We start from the raw sequence: 20,940 nt of genomic DNA on the forward strand, positions 1-20,940 counted from the left end.
AAACTAGGGCCACACTTATGACAACTGTGACTATTCACTCTGCCCACAGCCAATCTGAGCACTCAAAGACAATCTGGCCACGAGAGACGCAAACAACATTTAAGCAACCAACGCCAACCAAAGCACCAACCCACAGTTCCAACACGCCAGGTGAAGGCAGAAATCCAGCAATGCACAAAGCTCCGCCCGATCTTGGCGCAGCAGCCTACGTCCATGCAGCAAATGCAAAACGGAAGGCAGACGGTAGTAAAACACAACTAACTGAGACTCTTGTCTTCCACCCGGAATACACATCAAAAGGGCAGCAGGACGTGCTGAACAGAGGCAACATTCTCAAACTGATGAAATGCGTCCCTACCTTGGGGGGCATAAACTCTAATGATCTACTTTCGGTTGAATTTCTGCTCAAACAGCCAGGAGGTGACTAGGACGATTTGGTCCTCCAGTGACGTTGTTGACCTAATTATGTCAGAAGCAGCTCAATTCAAGAACTGGGGTATTGAGCTCGTTCCACTACAAAGACCAGCCTACCCCTCGCCACTCCGCAGAAGAAACAGTTCTGAACCAGCGAGGCAACAGGTTAACCCCTGCAGTGTCCTAAGTGGTGCGTTGGGAAGATCACCCACAAAAAGGGAGAACAGCATCTGGCAGCAACCATTGGATAGGCTGTCAATGACAACTGGCTTAGAACCAGTGTTCACAACAGGGAGGCGCAACTCAGCCCCAAGGAACCAGCAGCCTCGCACACTTACCACTGCCAACTCCGAGCGAGACAGCCCGCTAAACAAGTACTTACGCACCACGGGAGAATGGGTAGAAGTAAGCACAAGGAAGGCACCTCATTCAAATCACGCACTAGTAAGAGGAACAATGTCCAGAACGATTTTCACATGCCCTGAAGAGGTATGACGCCCTCACCGAACGGGAGAAGACATCAGAGGAAGGGTGCCAGCTTTTGGCATCTGTTCCTGGAACATAAATGGCTTAACCTCCAAAATGGATGACCCGGATTTCATAAAGTATATCTCCCAATTCGATATTGTAATGCTGCAGGAAACCTGGCTCTCAAGCACAAAACACATCCCGGGTTTCACCTGCTTCTCAACAGCGGCGGCCAGAACCAACAAATTTGGTCATCAGTCAGGAGGTTTGGCGACATATGTTTCCACCACCTCAATATCCTCGGCGGTCCAACTGGTCCCACTAACATCCTTAACCCTATCCGTAAAGATTAAGCTACAGCTGGGCACCAAAGAGGAAGAAGTCTGCTTTGTAAACGCATATGTTCAACCCAAAAACAGAGCCAAAGACTCAAGGAACATCTTGAACCAACTGGCGGAGCACGTCACCCAACTGGAGAACCCACTCCTCTTCCTGTCGGGGGACTTCAACCAAAACTTACTTGGCTCGTCATTAGAAGACGAAGCTCTGGCTCTTAATAAAATCTACAGTATACCAGCACAAAGTACTCCTCCAAATTGGAGAAAGCGCCAAAATAACGCTTTTCTCCAAGACTTGGAACATCAAAATCTTCGGGCACTAAACGGCAGATTTCTGACTGACTCCCCTCCAGTAGCTTCTTTGTACTCTCATAGATCCAGCTCCATCTTGGATTACACTTTCGCCAGCCTGGCATTATTTCCATACATCCGGGAATTCAGAATGGGGGACCAGGGGGAAAGTGACCACCGCCCTCAGGAAAGCCAGCTGACAGCAAAAACGCCAATGGTAATCAGGCCAGACAACACACTGGGGGGAGATTTATACAATCAACCAATGGAAAATCAAATGCTCGCCAATCAACACAACCACCTTGGCTGAAACTGCCCTCCAACTGTACAACATACACACATCAGATGCAGCTGGGCTCATTTCCCACTGGGAGCAATACACAGATTCACTGGTAAACAAACTGGCAAGAAAGACTGCTCCTAAAGGCAACCACAATACAGAACATAGCAGTATCAGCCTAAAGAAAGGACAAAGAACATAACTACGCTCACAAAAAAGAGCTGCAAACCTATCCCTATGGAGGCTAAGAGCAGCGCCCCAAAACGAACAATTACGAGCCACACTGAAAAAACAAAGGGCTGAGCTCAAACACACAAAATGGGTATTAAAAAAAGACGCAGAAAATGAAGGCTGGGCAAAACTTTTATACGACTCCAAAAGCAACAACAGTGCCCGTTTTTGGCAAACAGTAAACAAGATCCTATGCCCAGACCACAAGGACCTCGGTTCACACATTGGGGAAGATCAGTGGCTTAACTACCTCGGCAGTCATTTCAACGATCCTTTGGGACAGACAGGGGCACAAAGAAGTACCAACGCAGAGCAAGCACCCGCAACGACCATGTCAACGCCGACAATCCCGGGAGATCAATTTCAACCTAGTGTTACCCCGGCACCATCAGCGGCCCAGCAAATAGCCCTAATAAAAAAACAGATTCGCAAGGGCAGGAAAGAAGGCGCTCCAGCCTTGTTCAAGGAGAAAGACACAGAATGGGCCACCATACTACAATCTTTATTCACAGAAGTGAGACTCCTAAATAGAATCCCAGATTCCTGGAGAGGGTCAACGATTGTCCCCATACACAAAAAGGGAGACAAAACGGTCCCCGACAACTACCGTCTAATAGCCCTCCTTGATAACGAGGCCAAATACTTTGCTGGAATAATCTTAGAGGAGATTGTGACATGGGCGGACTCAAAGCAGACTATACCATGGAACCAGACAGGATTCCGGAAAAAAAACGGAACAACCACCAACATCCTGGCTATCGCACTGCTAATTGACGCAGCTAAAACAAAAAAACTGCCGCTGTACTTGTGCTATATCGATTTCAGCGCGGCCTTCGATAACATCGAGAGAGGCATGCTGTGGCGGAAACTTGCACAATGGGGCATACCTCAACCGCTTTTAAATATGCTGAAGTTACTTCACTATGACACCTGGGTGCAGGTGAAGCTGGGAAGCGGGACCCATCTGTCTTCCAAAGTCTGCACGACAAAAGGACTAAAACAAGGGTGCGTGCTGGCCCCGACTCTGTTTAACCTGTTTATGGCAGACTTATCAGGCCGACTCGACACATGCAACTCCCACTCTCCGAGGCTGGGAGGAAAAACCCTAAGTAATCTATTATACACGGATGACGTGGTACTTCTCAGTCACTCACATATTGGCCTCCAGAATTTGCTGATCGAAATGCACAGCTACGCAATGGAAAACAACTTAAAAATCAATCGAAGTAAAACGCGCACAATGTCGATCAATACCAGGAACAAACTCCAGAAGTCCTGGACTCTGGGCGGCCAAAAAATAGAGTCTTCACGCGAATATAAATACTTGGGACTTATCTTTGACACCGACGGTTCATTTGTTAGGCAGATGGAGGAAACCAAAAGAAGAGGGGCCTTGATCGCCATCACACTGAAAAATATAGCAAACCAACTATCGGGGCCAACCCTGACACCATACTTAAAAGTCATTCAGGCTAAATTGCTCCCCTCAATTTCCTACGGCAGCGAGGCACTACCAGGAAGAGACTCCAGGAACCTAGATAACATCCAGGTAAAAGCATATAGAACTCTGTTCTCACTCCCGTCTTACACCTCGCCTGCCCAAATACGGCTGGAGTTCCGCCTAAAAAAACAAGACCTTGCAAGACAAGGAGCCTACATTATCTGCTGCCACAAACTCCGCTCTGCCTCCAATGACACCTTAAACGCGATGCTGTGGCAAGATATACAAAGCAGGGATGTATCTAAGGCACGCTCCTACTTGAAGGCAGCATTGGGGGCTGTCAAGGTATCCGCACTTTGGGACATGCAACTGGGGCACAACCTGTTTAAAAAAGTGATTTGGAAGAACGTAAAAACTCTTTCCCTAACAGAGGACAAAGCCGCTTTTTCTAAAAGAAATCATGCGTGGCTGACTTTAAATACGTATAAATCCCTGACAACACAACTTTATTTCAGCCAGGGCTACCCAAAAAACACTAAACTGAAGTTTTTGAAATATAGATTAGGGATCCTGCCCAGCAGAGAGCACCAACCACCATGGCTCAGGAGCAATGCCCATGAAGCCTGTCAGCTCTGCAACCTAGCAACAGGAGACATACTCCACCTGACCTGTCTCTGCGAAGAGCTCCGACAAGCCCGCCGACAGCTACTAAGGGACCGGCTAAAGCAGATAGGGACCAGCACGCGAAGGCAGGCTGTGCTTGCCTGCTTGAACCCTGCGAACACAAAACTGAATTGTAGATACGTCAAGTTTTTGACTACTATAGAGCAAAGACTACCAAATCTACAACTTGCTGCAACCACTGGTTCTGGAACCTAACGGACGAACTTTGGGCTACAAATGCCGAGCCCGCCCCGGCTCAGGGAACACTGCTAGATAACTACCCTCGGTCTCTCACCGTATGGTCTTCGGTAAGGACGATTACACAGACTACCCTTTTACCACATTTTAAGAAATTGTTTTAAATGTAACGATTGTACTGGTTTTAATTAACTATACATAATAAAATGTACTTACTTACTTACTACCATGCAAGGGGGTATGGAAAGCTCGTTGTGGGCTTTCATTTCAAATTTGAAGACAGATTTCAACAAGCTAAGCAGACTCACAGCATTATACTTTCAAAATATAAGTGGAACTAAAAACTGCTCGAGAAACTTATGAATTACAAGGTGCAAGGACATCCAGTGATACAGTCCTGTTAAACACAGACCTCCCATTAGATTTTGGCAAATTAGTTCATCGCATTTGTAATGCATCTAATACGGCCAGCCTTGCCCATTTTATTTTTTTTAATTGCCGGCTCTGGCTTAGTCAGTTCATTTCAAAGATCTTTGGATTAAAACTGGCTTTTATTCATTCCTTTTTTTAGTATGTTTGGGAACTTCCAGCTGCTGTTATTCCTAATTTGTGGCAATTTAATTATATTTTTGTTCCTCCATAATGGATTTTCTGTTTGTAAGCCCAGTGAAACTACCACAGCTCCAGCTGTGCCGTGAGAGCATGCTTCAATTCTTTGGAATACTTTTGCTCCAAGAACTATACCTTGAAAGGTCACTGCTATTCTGACCTGTCTGGTTTACCTGCGTCCAACCCGTGTTTCAGTGTCTCTGGTGCTCCTTTGAATTGGTACTAGATATTTCCTTGGCTTTGCAGATGCCGGCTCCCGTGGACATTAACCTGATTATGAGTCCATTAGCGACTCATTTTCAGAGTGGTCCCTTGGGCCTAAGGCTTCTTCAGAATGCAAGCACTTGAGCCACTCCTTCCAGAGGAGATGAGTGCATCAACACATGGAATCTGTACCAACTGGCTGTAATAACATGAATGTAGGTTACCTGGCAACATGCTCAGCATCTGCTGAGACCGAGGATCATGTTTGTTTTATTAAACTTGTGAACTGGCCTGTAGGCCCCAATCATTGTCTGCCAAGACAGAATCCGCTTTGGATTCACTAACCTTTAAATTTGGGGGGACACCATCGATACCTTCGACACACCTTAATTCAGCTATCTTTTCAAAATTGACATGTCATGTTTTATTCCCAAAAACGTTATCATATGCATTTTAGAAATAATTTAGACTTTCTTACCTTGTGCCTTAAACCTATTATCGTTTAATTAGTCATTGCATTACTATCCCAACCAAAGAGGAAGTTAAGTGGGTTCCAGATAGGGCCCACGGTGGTGTCCCCCCTATGTTAGCCTAACTGCACACATAGTAGGCTGTTTTTGTACACCTTACAAAGTTACACGGTTGTTTTGGTGCCACACTGCTAATTTCAAAATAGGCTTCACATGTTTTGTTATTCAGCTCTCCTGCTGGGATTACATCTGAACATTTCGTGCAAGGTCAAACTACATTGTGCCCTGTTTTCTCTGTGGTCAGACATTAACATCTAGACATAATAGAGAAATGCAGCTGCTGTTTTCGAACAAGGCAATTTTTACCATATACGCCTAGACTTGTCATTCTGAAAACTGAGAGGAGTTGTGCTTGCAGAGAAAAAGGTCCTGAGATAAAAGATCTGCACATCTGAGATGTAGACCAACTGATCAGGACTGTCAGGTATGGGGCCCAACACTAATCCCAGAGATCTTTAATATATCACTGTGCTGCCATAGTGAGGGTAGGCTTAGGCAGATTTGTCATTCGCTATGACAGTGTGTATAGTTTGTTAATCATGCTAATCACATTGTTGGCTAGCATATGTTTTCTAATTGCAACACAGTTGCTTCATGATAGCACAATAGTTTCAATAAATACTGTAAGCTTTCATTGTGTCTCTTTTCTGTTTATTGTGAAAATGTATGAGTGTGAGAACGAAAGGTGATGACCTGCTACCATGACCCCTGAGAGGGGTCGGAGTGTTCTGTTGTGGGGTGCTAACTTACCTGTCACTCTGGAAAGTTAGGAGAGCAGGTAAAGCACTGTGAGTTTGTCTGGATTTGGACCCATAGGTACAGAGCTAGTATTTAACCGCATTGCTGCTAGAGAGATTCCCCTGCTGTGCTGGACAGCAATAAAAACGGGTGTGGTCATGACGAGCTCAGCTCGTCATGAGCACAGGAGCACTGTGCTGCATGACGAGCTGAGCTCGTCATGAGCATGGAAGGGGTTAAGTCCCTACATCATGATGTTCTGTGATTCCAGGCATAGTTCTGTTTCTACAAAGTCTCATATACAGTAAAACATTGTCCGTATACTGCAAAGATAATATGTGATTCCTGCCCTATTTATATATCACAGTTTATTGCATTCAATCTAACCTTTGCTGCCAATCGTTCCATAGCTAGGGCAAAAAAGTGTGGGGAAAGCAGACATCTTTATCATGACCTTGTTCTACCTCCCAACTCTCTCATATTACCTTGCATGTTTTGACCTTGGCTTTTTGTCTACTGTACAATAACTCTCTACACCAAACACATCTTTTCTAACACCTCAAACAAATACTTCCATTTCAGGGAGTCAAGAGCCTTCTCCATGTCTGTTGACACTACCACAGAGAGCATTTCCACAGTCGGACATTCCTCCATTATGTGTGCAAGGCATTTTATGTTCAAAGCTATACATATATGTTATGTTATGTTTGTTATTTTATTTAGTTTTGTGAAGCGCATCAGTTACCCAAAACGGGTTTTCCGGTGCCAGCCTGAAAGGAGCAGAAGAGGAAGGAAAGATCATTGATTGAACAACCAAGTTTTTAAGCCTTTACAGAAGTTCCCGTAAGCAGTTTCACTGCAGAGTGATACGGAGAGAGAGTTCCATAAGGAGGGACCCAGACAGTAAAAAGATCTACTTCCCATATGTGACAGTCTGAAGCTAGGGACCAAGAATTTTGCCTCAGTAGTGCAACGGAGAGGGCGTGAAGGCAGATAAGGGTGTACCAGAGCCTGCAGGTACTGGGGAGCTACTCCAGATTTAATCTTAAACATGTAACTCAAGGCTTTGAACTTAATTTGGTTCTCTACTCTGCGTCAAAGGAGGTCGCGCAGAGAGCCAGAGATGGAGGCAGTTCTGGGGACCTGACAAAGCAGTCTGGCGGCAGAATTCTGCACCACCTGCATGTAATAGGTATAAACCCTGTCTGATCATTGTGAACAAGTACAGACGTCAGCTAGAAATTCCTAATCTAGGTGAAGCATCAAAAGTGGGCAATACGTCATATGCTGCAATGTATCTTGTCCTACTTTAGGGACTGCCACTATTATTGCCTCCCTTATAGATTTTGATAGAGTCCCTCTCTTGAAGGCTGCTATGTTCAAGTTTTGCAGGCTGAAACAAGTATCTCAACATACGTTGAGTAAACCTCTGCAGGAAACTCATCCCCACCATGAGTCTTTCCTGCTGCTTGTCATTTTATTGTACCTTTAATTTGTTCTACAATAATTGCTATCTCCAACTCTTCAAATTGGACCTCATTTATTGTGGCAACAATTATATCAGTGAAAAAGAGCTCACTTAGGTTTCCCTTCGGGCCTAAAACATCTTGATATAAAGAAGAGTACTGCTTTACCATGGTCCTAATAATTTCATCTTGAGACATCACAACCTTAACTCCTTCCCCTTATAACACTGCAATAGTTCTTCCACTTGTAACACTGCAATAGGCCTCCAGCTTTCTTCATTACATATCAACCATGCCAATAAATACCCAGCTTATCACCTTCAAATTGTTGTCTAGGTATGGTCTTGTTATAGCCAATTGACAAAGCTTACTCAATAGGTCATGACACCGGGAATTCGGTTTCCACAATGTCTCCATGTCCAAGCTCCCCATAACCATCCCATTTTCCACCTTAGTGATCTTCCGTTCAAGTTTAGTAACCTCATCATGTAAGATTTTTTTAACTCCATATGTTGTTCTAAAACATGACCCCTGTCAGAAACCTGTTCAGAAGACCAAAGGGCAAACAGGGGTTTCTGGGATCAACTCTGGGGGTTGAGGCATTTTATTTCTTATGTCACCGGCCCGACCTACAACAGATCCCGAGCGACTGGGCCAAGAGCTCTCTCAGCACTTGCGTCCCAGGAATAGCATTGTTTGAGCAGTCCAAGGGTCCCTCTGGGGGAGGTAGATACAGGGGGTGTGCACACAGGCTCACAACTCAATGTGCATGCAGCAGAAGCAGCAGCAGCAAGAAATGACTTTCCTACCACATTCATAATTTTGTGATTAAAGAAGTAGTTTATTTTACCGCTATCTACACAAAAGGAAATATGTTATTCACACACACATACACAGTCCCCCAGATGTCCGGTCTCTAGTGTTTCTTTAAGGATTCCCCGGGTCCCACTCCCTTCTCACTCCTACCGATGGTGTATAGTCCTAATTCACCATAGCCAACACCCAGGGTAAGCCCCAATAGTAGTCCAAATTTCGAGAATCCACTCTGACTGTATTTGAAAGTCAATATTACAAAAAGGGAGAGGAGAGATGCAGTGGAATCGGTCTCCCTGAACTGAAATACATGAACAAAAAGAATCCACACAAAGATGTTATTGGGGTGGTCCCTACGATGGTGGGGAGCACACCACACATAGCCCAAAATAAAAGTGCTATCACGTAATCGTCGGTTTGCAGCCTGCCGCATCCTGTAGAGGGGTGCAAAGACCCCAAAGATGAAGCATGACATCAAGGGTCCTTTTGGTGTGCGAGGGGTATTTATAGAACACTTGAGTGCTCGCCACCATCGTAGGGACCACCCCAATAACATCTTTGTGTGGATTCTTTTTGTTTATGTATTTGAAAGTCAACAGTGTTCCAGTGCCGCATCATTATCTAGCAAGCAAGATTTCCTGGGCCCAATTGGCCCAAAATTAGTCATAGTCTCAGCTTGCAAAATCGGAGCAACTAGAGTTCCTGAGCGCTCCCCTCTCGCAGGCGCTGGAGTGAAGCCCCTGATCCAGGTGAATTTGCTGCATGTGGCCCAAGTGGGCTATACTCAGTGGTCATAGAGTTCCTCACAAGTGGTCTTGCCTCCGCAGCAACCAGAGGTTTTTCCCGACCCTTCTTTCCAGGGCAAGTCTCTGGTTCATACCATGATGGGGGCAGGCTGGAGATCCAGGTGTAAATCCTTCCTTCCAGGGCAGGTGTCCTGGGTCTCAAAGCAGCCCCGGTTCTCCAAAGACGACTCTGACCAGGTCAACCTTCTTGCTGGTCCTTGATGAAGTCACCCTTTCCTCAATATGCACAGGCTCTGGACCGATCGCTACAGCAAAGTACTCGACGGCAGCCTCTCCTGGCAGATGGAGTAGTGGCTCGGCACCGCACAAGTGCTACAGTCCTCACAACATGGCAATCTTCTTACAGCAGCCCCTCCTGGCATACTGTGTCGCCAGCTCCTCACTACAAATGGGCTCCAACCAGACCAGTTCAGCGATGAACATGGTAGAATTCACAGCAGCCCTTCTCTTACGTACAAGGGTCACCAACTTCGTACTACACACAGGCAATGACCCGATTGGTGCTGCAGCCTTTTCCTCACACCTCGCAAAGGTAGTCTGTAGTAATGAAGTCCAGTAGCTGAGAAATACTTTAGGTAGATTTATTAAGTTGTAGTTACAAGATGTAGAGTTCAAGTGATGCAGCCCCGCCAGGAGCAGTCTGCCTGTTGCTCAGCCCATACTCCAACGGTCACACTAAAGTTCCCAAGCACCCAAACATTTCATCTATCATCACCACACCAACATTTCACGCAGCACATTCACATTGGTTGAGCAGCTAGGGAGAAAGTAACAAGATAATTACAATGCAGGTTACTACATATCCTCGCTCCTTGCACAACACAGAAATGAAACAGCAAACTCGAATAAGGATCTAACAGTAGTATCCAAGAAAGAGAAATATGCAACAGAACAGAAAATGCAAGAAGAAAATGAACCCAAAAGTGAAAGAACCACAGCATAGATACCACAAAAAAACACTGTGAGCATAAAAGAAAATACCCAGAAGATACACAAGAATAAATACAAGAAAAACTGAAATGGATGGAATAGAAGGAAGTACAAGATAAAGAAAACGCAAAGAAAAATATAAATGAAGAATAGCAAAGCACAGAGGAGATGTGTCGACAAATATACAAGATAATATATCACACATTCTCCTCCTCTATAAAGCATAGTAAAAATGGGGTGAAGGACACCCGAAAGAATGTCCTCAAAGACACGGTGAGTGGGTAAACCTGAAACAGGGGACACCCACACCCAAAAACATCCTGTACATAAGAGTTAGGGGAAAAATGAAAAGAAGGTTGACTGCTAGCCATACATCCACTATGACCTAGGGGCAGAAAACAACACGTGTCACATGGTGACATAGACACCGCACAACAAACGTGCAGCACAGAGTGACTTACTCATTGTTTAACAAACAAAAGTATACGTGTACCACAGGGTGACTTACACCATATAACAAACGTGCAGCACAAAGTGACTTACACACCGTTTAACAAATACATGTAGATGTGTAGCTCAGGGTGACTTACACACCGTATAACAAACGTGTAGCACAGGGTGATTTACACACCAAAAATATCCCTAAAGGAAGGTATGCAAAAAGATTTGCATAAACAGGACTCGTACCCATAGGACACTCCTATGTAGGGGGTAGTAGCGTAAACTCATATAAATGGGAATATAACCCATTTCCACCACAACAATAAGGGTTAAATAACTTATCAAAGCCTCCTTCATGTAAGGGTAATAAATATTTTACGTAAAACTGTGTAAGGGAAAAGGCCCCCCACTAGGCCTCCCCTCGTGAAAGGGTGATGTGACTAACTGCGTTAAAAATGGGACTAAAACCCATAACCTTTGAAAAAGGGAGTGATGCCCCTTAAGCCACCCCTTCTGTTAGGGTAAAGTGACTTACTGTGTGGAAATGGAACTTAAACCCATTCCCATCCCTCAAGAAAGGAATACACAAAATACAAAAGAAGGCCAAAACCAGCTATAACGAAACCCCCAAGGAGCATGGTATTGCAAACCACAAGATAAGTGACCACGATAACAATAATAAGACCACCCGCTTGAAACTGTTGAAATGAACACACACAAAGAAACACCAAAGGCATGGTGTTTGAGCGACATATGCATATACATTCACAAGGCAAAGATTCTTTCTAAAAAAATTACCTGAAAAATGTGCCAACTACAACGGAGTCAAACACATGTAAATTTGAACACCCCCAAAATACACAGTCAAACAATGCAGCGTTACTACACTCATACAAGGTCAAAACATACATCACAATATGAAAACAGAGTCAAATTAATAATCTTCAAACAATAGCCAGAAAGCAGAATCTAATTGACAAGCACAGTCATATCCAGTTCGAAGGGTAGTTACCGACTGCTGTGAGCTGCGTGCAAGCTCAGTCTGATGAACTGAAAACTACTTGAAAAAACAGAGGTAGGCACCCAAAACTAAAATGTGTCTCCTCTGTAATCATTTTGATTGAGAAAACTTGAAAACATTGCACAGAAAGAAGTTGGATTGAACTGCACATTAGATGGCATGCAGGGTTCTGTCCAGACCACAACACCAAGATGGCGGCACACAGTGGTGTAGGATGCCGAATGGCTGGAGGCGGGTACATGCGCCCAACGATGCTGTGAAATGCTCACCAAAGGAGCAAGAGTGAGAAAGGAAGAGATCCAGTTTCTTGTGACGCAACAAGATGGCCTGTGCTCATGGCAACATCAAAGAGTCGCGTGAAGCCCCCTCCTAGCCATTGGAACCTTGTGCACGAAGGTAACAGTTACTTCACTATTTTTAACGTCTTTTTAAAAAAAATAAGAGAATGCAAGTTGGGCCAGGCAAAAGACACATTTTCCCAAATGTGGTAAAAAAAACATAAGCTCACATGCTCTGACCGGCTCGATCACCAATCCAAAGGACAATCCATTACCCTGACCACGTAGCTCTTCACGCGTAATTAAATCAGAAGAGACACAAATCTTTCCGAGAAGTGCCACAGCATATTGACTGGGTGAGAATTTCCTAGCGGTCTGTGCCTCCACAAATATTGCCACTTGGAGTGTGCAATGAAAAGTTCAGCCAGACCTTTCATTAAAAAAACCTTTAAACCGCAGTTTCACAGGCTTGCTGAGTTAAACAGCTCCCAGTATGTTCTTGTGGGTGAGACTGGTGTAGCATGTCATGAAGATCAAATGTCCATGAAAATGTCAAAGAGCACAGCATTAAAACAGGAACTCCCATCACGGTACTGTGAAGAACAAACAGACTTAATCCCAAAAAAACACTAAAAAAACAATAGTGAGGCAATCTGTAATTCTTTGACCCTGATGTAGCACACAATTCTTGTTACTTAAAAGTGCAACAAATGTGATGATGGTAAGCACAGCACACCTGGGCTGGGGCTGTCCGGTGTGAAGGTCACTGGTGGGGCTGCGAGGCATGGTGCTCCAGTTTCACTTGTTTCTTGTGGGTCTTGATTCTTTTGTCTCAACACTTCCTCCTGGAAATGTATTGCGCTGTCTGTGTGGTCATTTGTGAACCACTTATGCATGGAATTGTACTGGGTGCTGTCTGTGCCTGTCGTTTCTGTAGGTTCCTTCCAAATCGAAGACTTCTTTGGCATGTCATCTTTACATCCTCGTCGCCAAAAATGTGTAGTAATGAAGTCCAGTAACTAAGATGCACTTTAGGTAGATATATTAGGTTGTAGTTACAAGATGTAGAGTTCAAGTGATGCCGCCCCACCAGGAGTAGTTTGCCTGCTGATCAGCCCATACTCCAACTGTCACACTAAAGTTCCCAGGTGCCCAAACATTCCATCTATCATCACCACACTAACATTCCATGCTGCACATTCACACTGGCTGAGCAGCTAGGAAGAAAGTAACAAGATAATTACAATGCAAGTTACTACAGAGTCCACTTAGTAGGGCTCCCCACTGGACCTCAGAGAGCCCTACTAAGTGGACTCCCTTTGCCTGGTGTTAGGAAATGTCTGAGGCACCAATCGGGTCATTGTCTGTGTGCTGGACAAAGTTGACGACCTGAAGCTTGGTGCACCAAGGCCTGCCTGCTTGCCACGACCAGTGTGCTCTGTGAGGAAGAGGAGAGCGTTGAAGAGACTCCCCTCTTCCTCACAGAGCACACTGGTCTTGGCAAGCAGGCAGCCGTTGGTGCACCAGGCTCCAGTGCAGGTGCTCCTGGATTCCCTGAGTGATGTCCCCTCATCCAGAAGGGATACTAGTAAGCCATGGCCCCCGGTCCTGGTCACAAGCAGAAGTATTTCAGAGCTTCGTCTCCTCACACTGCCCCTCTTGCTACTTAACAGGTGACAATTGTTGGAGTCTCAAGCTCCCATACTTATAGAGTCTATTTACAGACATCAAATGTGATCTAGAGTCTGAGTCTCTACCCGTCGCTACCCCGGACCGGAAACTGAGAGTCACCGCCGGTGACTCTCAGGTTCCGGTCCGGGGTAGCGACGGAATACAGCGTTGCCTCACGCCCTGAGCAGTTGCCAGGAGCGGTGAGTACTCTCCCGATTTGTAACGGGAGTTCGCGCCTACGCCTAAGCCATCAAATAATACTTGTGCTCAAGTATAAGGTTGTATCAAACTATTTATTCGCTCACTATTTTTTACTTGTGCAGTAGTTTATAATCAACTGGTCCTGAAGAAAGCCAGAGTACATTGGCTGAAACATGTCGACCGAAATAACAGCACACCCACACATCTATTAAGGGTGTTCTTGCACATTGTTATGTTTTATCATTTGATACCAAAGGATACTTAAGAAATACAATTTTTCCTATTGGTTATCACATTTTAACCTATTTCACTACACTGCACTATTACTAGCACTAATTCTTGCTTCATTCACAGACTACATTTATAGATCTGAGAGACCTCCATTTTACAACTAGGAGGTACAGAGGAGTTTCCCATATGATGACAACATATCACTTTGGTGACTGATGGGAATCTACTTCTCTTAGAGACACTTCTATGGGTTTTCTCTGTTTGTTAACTCCTGCACTGGTGCATTTTTCACTGTTTCTGTTCTCAACCCTGCAAAACACATATTTTGAGTTTTTCAGACCCACAGATTTTTTGTTGTTATGTATTGACAGGGGATTCATCCGTGCTGGTCTTTAAATGTCCCTTGGACCCTCCGGTTTACCTGGTAATATATACATGCATACATTTACCATGCGCATACTGCACACACTACATCCTCTATTTATTGTACCACTTACAGGCACACATACATCCAGCAAATGCATTCAGCATGCACAAGCTGCACAGTACAGCAGTAACCCTGTATTGTACCATTCACAGGCACACATTTACCCAGAACAGATACACCACTCATGCACTGCGCAGCCCTTTACATCAAACTAATGTAGGCCAAGGAGTAAGTGTAGCACACAGCAGCCGAACTTTGAAAGAGTGAGTGTTAGAACCGGGATCTCTAGTTGGCATTGGTATGCACCCTAGTCCAAGTAGGGACCACCGCTTCTGACCTGGTAGCTTGGCGCAGAGCAGCAAAGGCGTAACTTCAGAGGCAATGTGTAAAGTATTTGTGCAACACACCAACTGTTCCCAGTAAAACACGCACAAAAGAAAAAGACATTACACCAATGAAGTATAAAAATATAAATATCTTTATCTCAGTTTCCGGCAAGATCAATCATCAAATAAATGCAGTTTCCAGGCAATATCAAGATCAATATAAACAAAATGGTGCCTTGTGCACTATAATCATGGACGTGCAGATTTAGGTTAGTCCTTGTTAAATGGAAATGACTTAATGTAGACATTAGGAATGAAAAAGCGACTAGATTCCGTATACCCAGTCAAAAAGGGTGTCAGTAAAAATGTCCTTGGAGATGGAAAACAGTACTCTTTATTCAGGAGAAATAAAAAAAAGAACAGTTCCTCGATTGTAGTAACTTGTACCAACTTGGTAGAACAGTTCTTCGCCTTGAGGACAACTCTGGCTGAAACCTGCCGGGGCCCCCCACTAGGGACAATACGGTGAGGTTTGGGCCGATGAACCGGGGCCGAGTAAATCCCACCAGTCTGCTCCCACAGGCGCCCCAACCTGAAGAAAAGCACGATCCCAGGGGCCGGCCCACAATGACTGGGGCAGAAGTCTGTGAGCCCCGGTACGTGAGTGTTACCGTGGGCGGGGCTCACTATGGTTCAAACTATCCCGCTCGCAGGTCCCACAGTTCCACGCACTTTCAAGGGAGAATGCCTCTTCGGGGCACAGCCCTGCTCCCTGGGTGTCCCCCTATTCAATATACGGCAGTCCCGCTAAGTTTATCCCCGCCGCCCACTACCCCACGGCAGCTCCACTCGCAAGGCTGACCGTACCTTGGGCTGGCTCGGGGCTTCCTTGGGGTGAAGCTTCTTCCTCTGTCAGCTTCAGCCAGTCGCGGGGACGGAGCGGGAAGCCTCATGCTTCTGGGATCCCAGCGCAGTTTCCTTGGTGATGCCCTTTTCTGCTCCAATCCCGGCGCGGCTCCCAACCGGGTGCTTCCTCGTTGCGGGGCAACACTGGATGCCAGCACCAATCCCAGTGTGGGTCTCCTAATGACGCGCCTGGGATTTCCCACTCCGTTCGGCTGCATTCTCATGGTGGTGACCACAAGGGGAATGTGAATTTGCTGTGGACCCGGGTCCGCAGCGGTGAACCCTGGCCCCAATAGTGCTTCACCTCACCTCGCCTTCTGACCACCAGCTTCCACAACACGATCCCCTTACAGTGCTGATAGGATACGGGCACACAGCGCTTCCAGGCCCCCGGGCCAGCAGCCGTGACATTAACATATACGATGCATTCCTCCAGTCCCAGGTATCGGCGGCGCTCTCGGGGCACGGCGTTTTCCTTCCTCAGCGTTTTACAGTGCCTCAGGATCCCAGCGTTTCAGTTTCTGGTAGTACAGCGCTGGTAGTACAGTTCAGTCCTGGCAGCGGTGGTGATTCAGGGGGGAGAGAATCAGCCTCACGCCCCCAGTGCTGCAGAAGTAGTTCAAGCAATGAAAACTTTGCTGTCCCAGCGCCACAGGGGCAGTTTAAATAGTGTTGCAGTCCCAAGCAAAGAAACTAGGTCTCATGTATGCTGTGGAGACACTCTGGAGGTGTTTCTTCAGTCTCCTCTTGCATGGCGGGATCAACAGGCAGTAGGGCAGCTCAGTAGATAGGGGCAGCAGTTCCTTGGAGCAGTCAGCCTCCTTCGAAATGGCAATCCTTCCTGGTGCAGCAGTCCTCACTCCCGCAGAGGTTCTTCCAGGTCCAGCAGTGTAACCAAGAAGTGAGGCCAGGACCCTCCCTTATATATCTTTCAGTCTAGGGGCTAGAAAGGGGTAGAAGTCTCTGTAAGGGTCTGGGGGCAGGGGCTCCTGGAAGAGTCCAGGGAGTCCTGGTATGTTCCCTGCCTTTCCTGACCTAGCTGTCACATTGACGAGAGGCAGGCCGTTAAGGCTACAGTGGGCAGCCCATCACAGCCCATCCCAGGGAAGAAGGTGTGAATCACCACTCCCACCTCCCAACCCAGGCAGGCTATCAGTATGCAGAGGGGAGGGGGGAGTCTACATTGCCCAGGCTAAGTGTAGGCAAGAAAGGGTCAATTTTCTAAAAGTGGGATCCCTAGCGTAGTAATGCCCAAACCCCATATATCATTGGAAAGGGTTCCCCGCCCCGAGTCCAACAAGACCAAACATGACAGACTTATTAGGTCCCTGTCAGAAATTATCCCATAAGGGGGGTTCCCAATGTTAGTCTATGGAGGATTCAGCCTTACTGCGGTAGCAGGGGCTTGTGGCAGATATGCCAGCGTCACATGGTTTTAGGGAAGAGCACCTGCACCCCAGCACTGTTTAGCAGTGGTGAGGCACCCAGAGTCCTAAGTGCAACAAAATGTAAGGTAAAAATGGGAGGCAAAAGGTCAGAAAGATAGGGGAAGATCACCCTAAGGCTGACAGGTCCAACAATGAGCCTGTAGGCCTCACTACAGTGACACAGGTTAAAAAGGACCTGCTCACTCCTACTGATCACTACATGGTATGCTACCACCACTGCACTTGTACTGCCTGACTCCTGGTAAACCAACAAGAAAACAAATGGTACATACCAGACATACATTGAGTACAGAGGTTACTTCAGAACTGCAACATAACTGTTTCAGGTGGGTCAAGTGACTGAATCACAAAAATACTATATATTCCCATTTCAACCAGCAAATGACATTGTCAAGCACAAACCGAAGCATCTTACTCAACTCAAAGGCAATCCAGAGGAAGTGGAGAGAACACCATGGTAACCATCATAAAACAAATTTCAAAAGGTAGAAGAGATGGAGCACCGGGGCCAAATGGGAGCCCACTGGCCCTCTTCAAATAAGACCTGGAGTTCTGGTTCAGTATCCTAGAGCCTCTCTTCTGGAGGATCAGACAGCTCTGGCATTTGCCTGCCTCCTGGAGGGGTTCTATAATCTCTCTGATTCAAAAGTCCAGAGAAAAATCCTCCCCGCAAAACTACTGCTTGATTGCACTGCTTGATATGGAGGCCAAATATTTTGCAGGAACCTTACTGACAGATCCCCAGGACTCGGAAAAGGAGAATGAAATAAGCATGGGCGGATTTTGCGGATCCACGATTCGCGGATTTGCATATTTACGGATCGTGGATCCGCAAAATCGGCGGATTTTGCGGATTTGCGGATCCGCGGATTTGGGGCGGGGCTTCCATGCGAGTGCACATGCCTCTTGTGTCTATAAAAGGTCAGAGACCGATCAGAGCAGCAGATGAAGATACAGAAGCTCCTGGCCACAGGAACAGCACGAGGATTGCGCTCGTGAAAGTCAAGGATGCAAAGGCCTCTGTCCAGCATCACAGCTGATTTTCGATGGTATATTTGGGAAGAAGGCACATCTGCCCAGCCTTGACAACGCTCACGATTGTTTTTGGGCTGATGAATGAGTCACTGAATTTATGCTTCAACTAGGGCACATGCCTAATTGATATCTGTAAGTGCCTCCGGTTGAGGTTTAATTTTTGTGCCAGGACCATCGTGCCAGAATGAACCCTGCCCTTCATATTTATTCAAGAAGACGCCACCGTTTTGTGCCATACCTCTACTCAACTGGAGTACTTTCTACTGGATAATCAGTAAGTGCTACCTCGTTGGGTAGATGTATAGTGCTTTTACTACACTACAGCTGCCTAAAGTGCCAGAGAGTTGTCTACAGCGACCAGGTGTGTGTTACTATGCAATCGCGCCGAAGGGCGCAGGGGTCCCTTGAGTGAGCTGTCCATCATAGTGGGTAAATGGCGGGAAGACGGTGCACACCGCGAGTGTGTGGGCGGGGCCAAACGGACGGGGCTTCCATGCGAGTGCACATGCCTCTTGTGTGTATAAAAGGTCAGAGACCGATCAGAGCAGCAGATGAAGATTAAGCATGGGCGTAAAATCCGCTCCGCTCGCGGATTTTTCGGATTTTCGGCAAATCCGCAATCCGCGAACTCTCGCGAATTTGTCGAAAATCCGTGAATCCGCTCGCGGCGGATTTTTTGCTTGGTTGCGGCGCGCGGCGTGGTGCACGGCGTTCACTTTCCGTCATTTTAGCGTTTGCCGAGTTGTTTTTCTTTGCGAGTGACGCGCCATTTTAGATCTTGCTGAGTGTTCCCGCGGGAGTTTGTCGCCCGCGAATACGTACTCGCGGCTTGCCACCTTGCACAGCACACCTCGCGAGAGTTCGCAATTGCGAACACGTAGTTGCGGCGGAAAGGAACAATCTCGCACTTGCGAAATAGAGATTTTGCAATTTCGCACAAGAAAATCACCAGCAAACAGGATAAACCTTCAGAAAATTATGATTTTTATCAGAATCACTCCTCAGGTTGACATTTGCATGGCCTTTTTTTTTGCAAGGAGTCCATTTTGGGGGGGGGGGAGGAAGGAAGTGCCCCACAGTCTCCAACTTCCTGTTCCTGTCCAGCAGGCTCCTCCCAGTGCTTTGTCCATCTCCTGGTCACTTTCATTTGGATCTGGAGCTGGAAGGATTACTTTTTGTGGGTGCTGCTGGATATTTGGATTTGAGGCCTTTTTGACTGTCTTTGGATCACTTTTGGATTAGAAATCAACTTTCACAAGTAAGTTTGTTTGGGGCATTACAGTTGCTGCAAGTACAATTTTGGAACTTTTTCAGAAAATTAAATAAATTATATTGTGGGTAGCCACAGTATCCAGTAGGACCAGGGTTGGTTATGGGTGCATGATACAACTGTTTTGTTGAATTTAAACACCATTGAGGCCATGGATGGGCTGGGATTGTGCAGATTTTATTGTTTTTTGTCGTTATTTTGGGCCTGCTGGTGTGGCCCTTTGCCCAGGGGTGGTGAGTGTTGCATGGGCCTAGTCTTTCTGTGGGGTGTCTTCTTGAATTTAAACATAATTGAGGCCATGGATGGGCTGGGATTGTGCTTATTTTATTGTTTTTTGTCGTTTTTGGGGGGCTGCTGGTGTGGCCTTTTGCTTGCCCAGGGGTGGTGGTGGTGCATGGACTGAGTGTGCCTGTGGTGTTGTCTCACTCTCTTTGATGTAAACATCATGGATGGCATTGGATTGTGGTGATTTCTGGCTGTTTTTCTGTTTTTTGGGGGTGTACTGTTGATGTGGTCTGGCCATGTGGGTGGTGGTGGTGGCCATCTTGAGTGCTGGCTGGTACAGGCAACATGTGCTTGGGGTGTAAGGGGGCCATTTTGAGGAGAGGCAGTGTCTGAGGCCTGCACTTATTTTGCCTACTTTTCATCCCTTATGCCCAGGGGTAGTGAGTGTTGCATGGGCCTAGTGTTTCTGAGGGGTGTCTTCTTGAATTTAAACACCATTGAGGCCATGGATGGGCTGGGATTGTGCAGATTTTATTGTTTTTTGTCGTTTTTTTGGGCCTGCTGGTGTGGCCCTTTGCCCAGGGGTGGTGAGTGTTGCATGGGCCTAGTCTTTCTGTGGGGTGTCTTCTTGAATTTAAACATAATTGAGGCCATGGATGGGCTGGGATTGTGCTTATTTTATTGTTTTTTGTCGTTTTTGGGGGGCTGCTGGTGTGGCCTTTTGCTTGCCCAGGGGTGGTGGTGGTGCATGGACTGAGTGTGCCTGTGGTGTTGTCTCACTCTCTTTGATGTAAACATCATGGATGGCATTGGATTGTGGTGATTTCTGGCTGTTTTTCTGTTTTTTGGGGGTGTACTGTTGATGTGGTCTGGCCATGTGGGTGGTGGTGGTGGCCATCTTGAGTGCTGGCTGGTACAGGCAACATGTGCTTGGGGTGTAAGGGGGCCATTTTGAGGAGAGGCAGTGTCTGAGGCCTGCACTTATTTTGCCTACTTTTCATCCCTTATGCCCAGGGGTAGTGAGTGTTGCATGGGCCTAG

The sequence above is a fragment of the Lissotriton helveticus genome, chromosome 2_1 (assembly GCF_964261635.1).
Source record: "Lissotriton helveticus chromosome 2_1, aLisHel1.1, whole genome shotgun sequence".
Lineage (NCBI taxonomy): Eukaryota > Metazoa > Chordata > Amphibia > Caudata > Salamandridae > Lissotriton > Lissotriton helveticus.